At 38.1% G+C, this 8,485-nt stretch overlaps 1 protein-coding gene across 2 annotated transcripts in view; it reads left to right on the top strand.

The window, feature by feature from the left end:
* LOC145497767 (uncharacterized) overlaps positions 1-1,849 on the top strand; it is an 18,544-nt gene extending 16,695 nt beyond the window's left edge. For both annotated transcript variants that reach the window (XM_081477622.1, XM_081477621.1), the window contains exon 17: positions 1-1,849. This exon is cut by the window's left edge and continues 710 nt beyond it. The gene's annotated coding sequence lies outside the window, so the exon portion shown is untranslated.
* The last annotated feature ends 6,636 nt before the right edge of the window (positions 1,850-8,485 follow it).

The following is an 8,485-nucleotide window of genomic DNA, read 5'->3' as shown; positions in this document are numbered from 1 at the left end:
GTCAAACACCAGACAAAATAGAGGGTCTGTGGATAGGCTACATCTGCATGAAAGGCTATTTAGCGTGGATAACACTTAATTCACCAGTTAAATCGTTATTCAACTCGCAAAAAGTTTGAATAAAACCGGATAGTGCTTTATCCAGAGGATTACTTTATCAATCCTTGGAACTGTTGGGGCCAGAGTTGAACATGTGATGAAATTGAAAGACAAAATTTTTACTCAACAAAGAAGACGGAGCATTTTTTCTTCTGGGGCAGCTTTTACTTGTAATAAGAGCGAGGTAGCCAGTGAAGATTGCCCTATACTAACAGCACAAATTTGACAGAGAGTGGACAAGCCACACATTTTAATTTTGTCATTGAGTGATATTTATAAAATATGCACTAAAGTTCAGCTACATTGTGCATGCATTTGCTTGTCCTATCCAAAAATGTTCACCCAGCAAAGAATTGCACGTTTTACTGTACATTAATTTTACTCTTAGAAATAATTTTTAGGCAAATATTTGTAGGAAACTAATGGTTTTAGTTATTTTGCAGTTATTTTGCGAGAGATATCATTGGCAAATTCCTTTATATCAGTAATCAATGGAAGACAAGAGAAATCATTGTACTTGGTTTTTGGATCTTGTTGTGGAATCAAATTTACAGGCTCTGTGAGCTTCTATTTAATACTTGATAATAATAACTAATAGTATATTTGTCTAAAAAGTATAATCAGTTGCCAAAATGGGGGTGTCCACATCCCCTCCCCCCCCCCTCCCCCCAAATAGGCAGGAGGTGGGGAGGAGGTTGGATGTCCTAATTTTGATGTATTTGATGATGACACTTGGTAAGCTTGCCTTGATGAACTTATCTCATTTTTTCGAGTTCATAACTAGTTGATGTCCTTTATCCTTGATATTTAATATTGTACTGTTGATACGAGAGAATTAAGAGTTAGGCTAAGAAATCAGCGAAAACCTTTACTAAATATGGAACATTGTACAGTTATTTTTGCTCAACCGAACGAGGTAAATCGATTTTTGATGAGACACGGAGGGTTAGAAGTATATTTTCTCTAGATAATTGAAAGCAATGTTTAGTGCATGTTGTGAAAATTAAATTTTTTGCTCAGCAAGAAGGCTTGTGGAAAATTGCTTGTTATTGTTATCTTAAACTTTCTCTCTTTACACCAAAGGATTTCATTTGAATCTGGACTTTGCCTAGTTCCAGTTCGGCTTTCTCCGAGGCCTTCACGGTCAATTGATTTCGGTGACGTTTTCCAGACGAATGACCGCGGCGAAATACTGAGGCCTAGGAACTAGGCAAAGTTGGGCTCTCATGCCACCTCGTCCCAGGGCCTTCTTCTCGACAAGTTTCAAAATGGCGGAAAAGTGGAGAGGACCCTGGGGACGAGGTTGATTATCATGTAACTCTTTTGAGTAAATTAAGTCGCAGAACAGCATTGCACAGCAATAGAGAGATTCAGCTAATGTGTTTTACATCCTTGTTGCCACTCAATTCATATCATGTGAATTGGGAGGTTACAATTGTTCTGTCTGTATGTAATCCCGTGCAATCAGCTGCGTGTGACAAATTCCACAATTGTAACCGCTCAAATGAATCATAAGGTGATCTGAATTGGGTGGCGACAAGGATGTTAACACGTCAGCAGAATCCGTTTATCATATAACGGCTGTTAAGGAGAAAGCATGGGTACTATGGGCACATTTTTTCTTGATTTTAATTCAGGGGTGTGTATTGTTTATTTATGATGCAGTAATGTGAGAAGAATGATATGTTGTCCGTTGTAAACAAAATAATTATATTTGTACATCTGAATAAAGAAAAGTTAATACATTGTGGTTGAAACTGAGTGTTGTGGAAGAAAAAAGGAAAAATATAATCGGAAAATGCAAGCCTCCGAATTCAATTAATGGACTTCAACAATTTGCGAAACAAAATACTTCCCCGCCTAGTCTCATATGAACAACACCCTGCGCAAAATATGACGCACGCCCAACCTGCGATGCTTTACAAGGATTTCCAGCCCTGAGAAAAGCCATAATTGAACACGTGGAAATAAACAAACTAGGAAACAACCGCCCGGGAACCCGTGGGGAAACAAATGAGGTTGTATGTAGCATACAACAAGGGGAACCCATGACGGAATGCGTGGGAGATAAAAGGGAACACCCGGGAAACACAGGAGAAACTAATAGGGGAACTCGTAGGGAAATGCGCCAGGGAACGAAAGGAGAAACGAAGTCGCAGAAGTATCGGGAACTTACAAAGAATACAAACGTTGGATCGGGGGAACTCACGGGGGAACTCAGCGGGAGCACACCGAGATCACACCGGAAGTTCACCGGTAACACACCAGAAACATACCGGGAACTCACCGGGAACTAATCGAGAACTCACCGGGAGCACATCGCGAACTCGCCGAGTACACACCTGGAACTCACCAGGAACACACCGAGAACACACTGGGAACTTACCAGGAATACACCGGGAACATACCGGGAACTCATCGGAACTCTCCGATAACTCACTGATAACGTACCGGGAACTCACCGGTAACACACCAGGAACACACGGGGAACTCACCGGTAACTCACCGATAATGCACCGGGAACACACCGGGAACTCATCAGGAAGTCACCGGTAACACACCAGGAACAGACGGGGAACTCACCAAGAAGACATCGAGAGCACACCAGGAACTCTTCGGGACCTCACCGGAACTCACCAGAAAATCACCGGGAAATCACCGGGAAATCACCGGGAACTCATCGAGAACTCACTGGAAACTCATTGAGAACGCACCGGGCACTCAACACAAATACACTGGGAACTCACAGGGAAGACACTGAGAACTCACCGGGGACTCATCGGGGATCGCACAAGTTGCGTACCCGGCGGTGACACCTGGTGAAACGCATTGCGGAACGCACAGGAAACACAAGACGAGGACACTGGAAACGCCAGGTAAACACAGAAGGATATGCTGGAGGTATAGGACTGGGAACAAACGGTGCAACGGTCGAGCAAACGGAGGGGAACGTAAGAGGAAATCCGCCGGGAATCTATTGGAAACGATGGGGCCTGTACGTGCACATAATAGAACGAATGGGAACGTATGGCTGAAGGGATCGACGAGGAACTTCTAAAGGTAATGCACGGGGAAAATAAGGACTTCGGAATTTCAGAAACACCGCAAATGGCAATAGTCTCGTTTTAATACTCATACTTTTTAATTGCAAATTGTAATCAAAATCGCGCTATTACCTTTGTAAACCATCTGCATGCATTCAACCATTCCAGTGTCCTATATCTGCCCTAATAGGATAGTTTCTGGTTTGGAAGTGATATTTTTACCCAATGAAATAACAGGCATGGTTTTAGATACCAGAGCCTGCCTTGTATCACCGGCTGGACATTTCTTTTAATTTAAGTTCGAACTATTGATTCTATCTCACATACTTTTCAGGAATGTTTAGTAATTATGTTGCTGCGAAGTATTTCTGCATCCTTTATTACAATAAAAATGACGAGTTAAAAATTAAGCCAGTTAATAACACTACACACGTCAATTTTGGTATTCCTGACCAATGAGCTTGCCAGAGTGCTTGAGTATTTTTTCGTTTAATAATTTTATTTTTCTATTTTCAAGTTTTTCAGATTCCATTCGACCTGACAGGACGAGAAATTTTGTTTAAAAAACACATCTCAGTTTTCCAAGCTATACGTAAAATGCAAATTGTCATTTTAAAAAAATCCGCTTCTGAAAGCGACTTTACAGTGCGAATAATTCGCCAACAATATTCCAAGAAATGCTATCTGAATGACAAATTCCACAAAAGCGCCTGGAAAAAGCGTGAGAATGCAGTGCACACCTAAACGCTGTGACGTACTTAACCGCGATTGGGTTTGATTTTTAATCCATATTCATGACAAATTGTGATTTGCTTCGTTTCAAACAGTTCGCGGCCATGTGAAGATGAAACGAAGTGCTGGAGTTTCTGTTGACAATCGTTGTGACGAGCGACCGAAGAAACCGCAAATGTATTTCATCAAACTTCATCAATGTAAGCAAATGTAAGCAACAGCAGCTTCTTGCGATTGTGCTCTAGATTTATTTTCTTAGCCAGAAGAAAGGAGTTTTGAAGTGCCGTTAAAACTTCCACGTGGCTTCAGTGTTTCGCCTTGGGAGTTGACTTGCACAATAAGTTTCCTTTGGCCTAAAAATATAATGCCAAAAGAAAGAGAGAATTCGAATTGACTCAAACTGTGTATCCATAGAAAACGATTTGAATGCTATTTTCGGCCTAAAACGAGAACTTAAATTATTTCCAAACCATCCATTCCTTGGGTTCAACAGCAATTTACTGACCAAACTGTGAACTAGGACATCAGGTTTCCAGATATGAAAGAGCAATGTTACATGTTATACAGGAACTTTGAAAATAATTTTCGCTGTCCCGCCGTTATCTATAGCTCAAAGCTGTTATCCCTTTTCGAAGGACTGCAAGTCTGGAGGGTTATTTACCACAACTGAACCAAACTGATTTTTTTCTCTTTTCTCAAATGCTAGTGCGCTGCGTATCACACATATTTTGGTTAATTGTGAAATTTCCTAGCCCTGTAGATAAATGTCTGCTGTTCTGTTTAATTTACAGACTGAAAATGCTTCAAGGAATGTAGAAGAAAGAAATTCACCTCCCGAATCAATGGATCATCGAGCACTGCAGGAGCGTGGCAAAGATAAGCCAAGTGTATAATAAATACGCTCAGATATTCCGACAAAAATGGTGGTTAACATTAAGGGCTCATGAAAGAGATATACTTGTGACCAAAAGTACTGAATAACTGATTTGAGCGATGTCCTGAAGTTTCTCTGTTGTCAAAACAGCTTAATGAACTCTAGCGAACATTAAGAACAGTCAATTTTGTTTCATATTTCGCGCGGGACGCTGTAGAATTAGAAATTTGGAATTTCTAGCCCACCATATTTCTCGGATATCTAACTTTGGGACATTCAAATTCACTCTCAATTTTGCAAACACGAACATTCCAATTTTCTTAGTATTTAGTTTTATTTTTTTTTCTCGGAGGCTCGCGTTTATATATTAAATTTGTACTGGTCGAGATAAGGGGTGTTGTAAAAGATTACAAAACTTTCAGAAATTTGAGAGTGCTTAAGTTTGACCCAACGCTCTATGCTGTTTTAAAGTGGCACTATACAAATTCGTCCAAATTGAAAAACTAGATGCTGGCAAGTAGGGGGTTAAACTTTCCCTCCTAGCTTATTTCGCCTCGTCGATCACTAACAAATTCATCAAAATACCGGCATTTATGCTCGCCAGGCTTTCTCTTGTGCTACTTTAAAGCTGCTGTACTTCATTTAGTTATTGAGAACAGAACATTGGTTTATTTCAAGGGGTTTAGCAAAATATAGATGACAAACCTTTTTTCTCACGAAAATGTAATTGTCTTGGAAAAGCCCAAAATTGGGCTTGGGTTGGGCGATCTACATAGCTTTTTTCTTCAATATTAGCCTGTTTTGAGGTTACATAAAAAGCAAATTTTCAGAAAACCCTCGTTTTTGTCCATGTCCCGCAAGTAGCCAAAATGGGGCCGGGATTAGGTGATGCTACATATTTATGGTTTTTCTTTCCAGTATTAGTATGTTTTTGAGAGAACTCACATAGCAGATTTTCAGAAAACCATGTTCTGTTCTCGTGGTATTTTAATTAAGTTTAGTACTCAAAAGCAATGCCTGGTTCAATCGTTTTCAAGTTTGTTCGCCAAATTTTCGCTGCAATCAGCATATCTCGTTATAAGCATGGTCTGAAAAGTAAATTGAACGGACTACACAAAGCATCACTTTCGATTTCGAAGTTTTGGTTTAATCTTAAACAGTAAGGTAATTCACTATGCTCAACTGATTTTCAATTTATCAATCTTCCAAATTTCCGTTCTGTTTACACAGATTTCAACTCAAATTAACGCAAACATTGACAAAGTTTGATTTACATTTTATTCATCCATACAAAATTCTTGTTTCGTTTCAAATGTTTCCGCAATTGTTTAGAGCTTTCTCGACAATGTTGAACTGAATTTTTATTCAAATTTGACATTGCATGACAAAATTTCGTTCGTGAAATATATAGAAGCTTGAGTAAATTTAATTTGGGGGTTCTTTTTTCAACGGTGTCAACCATGCAGACTAGCGCTACTGTCAGTGATAATATGGGAGCGGTCGAAATTCGACGTCCTATTCTCTGTAAATAAACTGAGCGTTTTTTGACCTTGTCGAAGAATTGTCAACTGTCGACCGTCAATTGTAAAAGGTACAAAAATACAAATTGGATGGAAGGAGCAATATTGCATGAGAAGGAACAATTTCAGCAAAAAGATTAAGTGACTTAAAATTGCATCTTCATAAATTTTGGTTGTTCTCAATGATGAAACTTCATATACGCCTTTTGTTAAAGATATTTGAATTATATTTTCAAATTAGAACATTTCACGGGCAAGTGTCGGTTATTGTTAGGCAAGTTGAAGGTATGCAAATTTTGCAACTTTTTGCTCATTTAACACGCCTTTCATGTGTTTTTCACACGCTGTATAGATGTGTTTATTCGCTTTCAAATTTTCTTGTTTGATGTAAAAAGTTGTTAAGGAGTTTTATGATTTCCAAATTGCAATTCGACCACGACAGAGGACTCGCGTGAAAACCAGATAAGGCTGATGTGGCTTCCTTTCTAAATATTTCAGAGCTTTCTCTTTTTAATTTTCTGGAAGACTTAACACGAATTTTGGAATTAACTACATAGTTTACAAAACTATATATAAACTAATTTTGAATCGTCGGTTGGCAAGAATTATCAACAGATTTTTGATTTTATTAGCCGATTACTTTTATTAATTTGCCAAATCAAATGTAAGTATTCATGTACTCGTGTAAACAAGAGCGAATTTAGCAAGTTGAACCGACCTACGAACCAGGCATTGTATTTTTGAGTACTGTAAATCGCGGCACAGTGGAAGAGAAAGAAGCGATACATCGTTTTGAATCAAAACCATTTCATTTTGGCATCCGCGGACTAAATATTAGGAATTTGTCTTGGCGGCATACACCTAAATTACCTCGAGTACTTGTAAACCTTTCTTCGGACCAATCCTCGAAAATCTGCATGCATTAATAGCATTTTAATCTGAACACGAAAGATGTTTCGCTTCTTTCACTTGCAGCGTGTCGCTCTTTAGCTACTCTGGGACAACATGGCGAGCTTTGCACAGACGAAGATTAATACTAATTCAAAAAATAAATCTGTTTGGCGAGTTTGAATTGAAATTAAAGTCTGGGTATTACCCAAATTGAGGTAGCTCTAGATAACCTTAATACGTTTTCGTTGAATTTGTAGCTTGCCATGTTGTCTAAGAGTTAGTGCAGTTCGCGGGCGTTTTTCTATCATTTTGAACGAGTTACCGAAGTGGCACGAATACAGTTTGTGTGTGTGGAATCTGATGTCAAATAATTTCTGTAAAGTTTAATTTCTGAAATACAAACAGTCCGTATTATCAAGATTACTAGCACAAGATTCTACTGGTTAAGTCTGAGGGTTGCAGATTTGTTGGAAAGTGTGCAGTAGTGTTTTAGTTGCCATTCGTCTGTAAAAATCTCGTGAATTTTGATTCGGATATTGTGAAGACAAATGAATGAATTGCTGACAACTCAACTGCGCACTTTAAAGCAAAGCTACATCGTTCAAATTTGATCAGCGAAATCTTATGTCAGTTGTCTTGAGTTTATAGAGTGTAGATATTTCAGAAATGAAATTTGACAGAAATTATTTGATGACACATTCTCGTAGAAACTCTCTATTTTCTGCCATGCTTGTGCCTCGTGGAAAACGGCCGAAGAATTCGCGAGCTGTTCAACTTGGCATAACCACGTACAAGAAAGATAAATTGAAAAAAATAGGCTAAAGATTTTTAATAGAAAATTTGTCGTGATCAAAACTCAATTGTTTTTTCCGATAGTTTTTGTACATTATGCCATTTAAAATGTTTTTGGCGGGAAATTTCAAGGGAAGCCATTTTCAATTTTTTACAAAAATTGTTGTCAGGGGAAACGCTGTGCAAATTTTTCCAAATTTTCCCGCCAAAAGTCTTAGTATATACAGGGAACATTTTTTCCTGACACCATTTTAATTGATTTAATGAAATTTCAATTAACTAATTAAAGAATATTGGAGATGAATAAAGTTAATTGAGAGACAAAACCACTTGTCTGTTTATTGTTGTTGAAATATACAAGTAAAGATTACTAATAAAGATGACAAAGGAAGCTGTATTGGTAGTATTTATTGACTTATTATTTTCAATATAATAAGCAAAGCAGCAGATGACAAGTGAATTCAATTTTATTAAGGATACAATTAACTACATAGAACACAAGACTTAGAATATTAACTTTTAATTTTCTGAAA

Source organism: Orbicella franksi, chromosome 9 (assembly GCF_964199315.1).
Source record: "Orbicella franksi chromosome 9, jaOrbFran1.1, whole genome shotgun sequence".
In the NCBI taxonomy this organism is placed as follows: Eukaryota; Metazoa; Cnidaria; class Anthozoa; order Scleractinia; family Merulinidae; genus Orbicella; species Orbicella franksi.
Note: the sequence above shows the minus strand (reverse complement) of the source record. Positions and strands in the feature narration are given on the sequence as shown.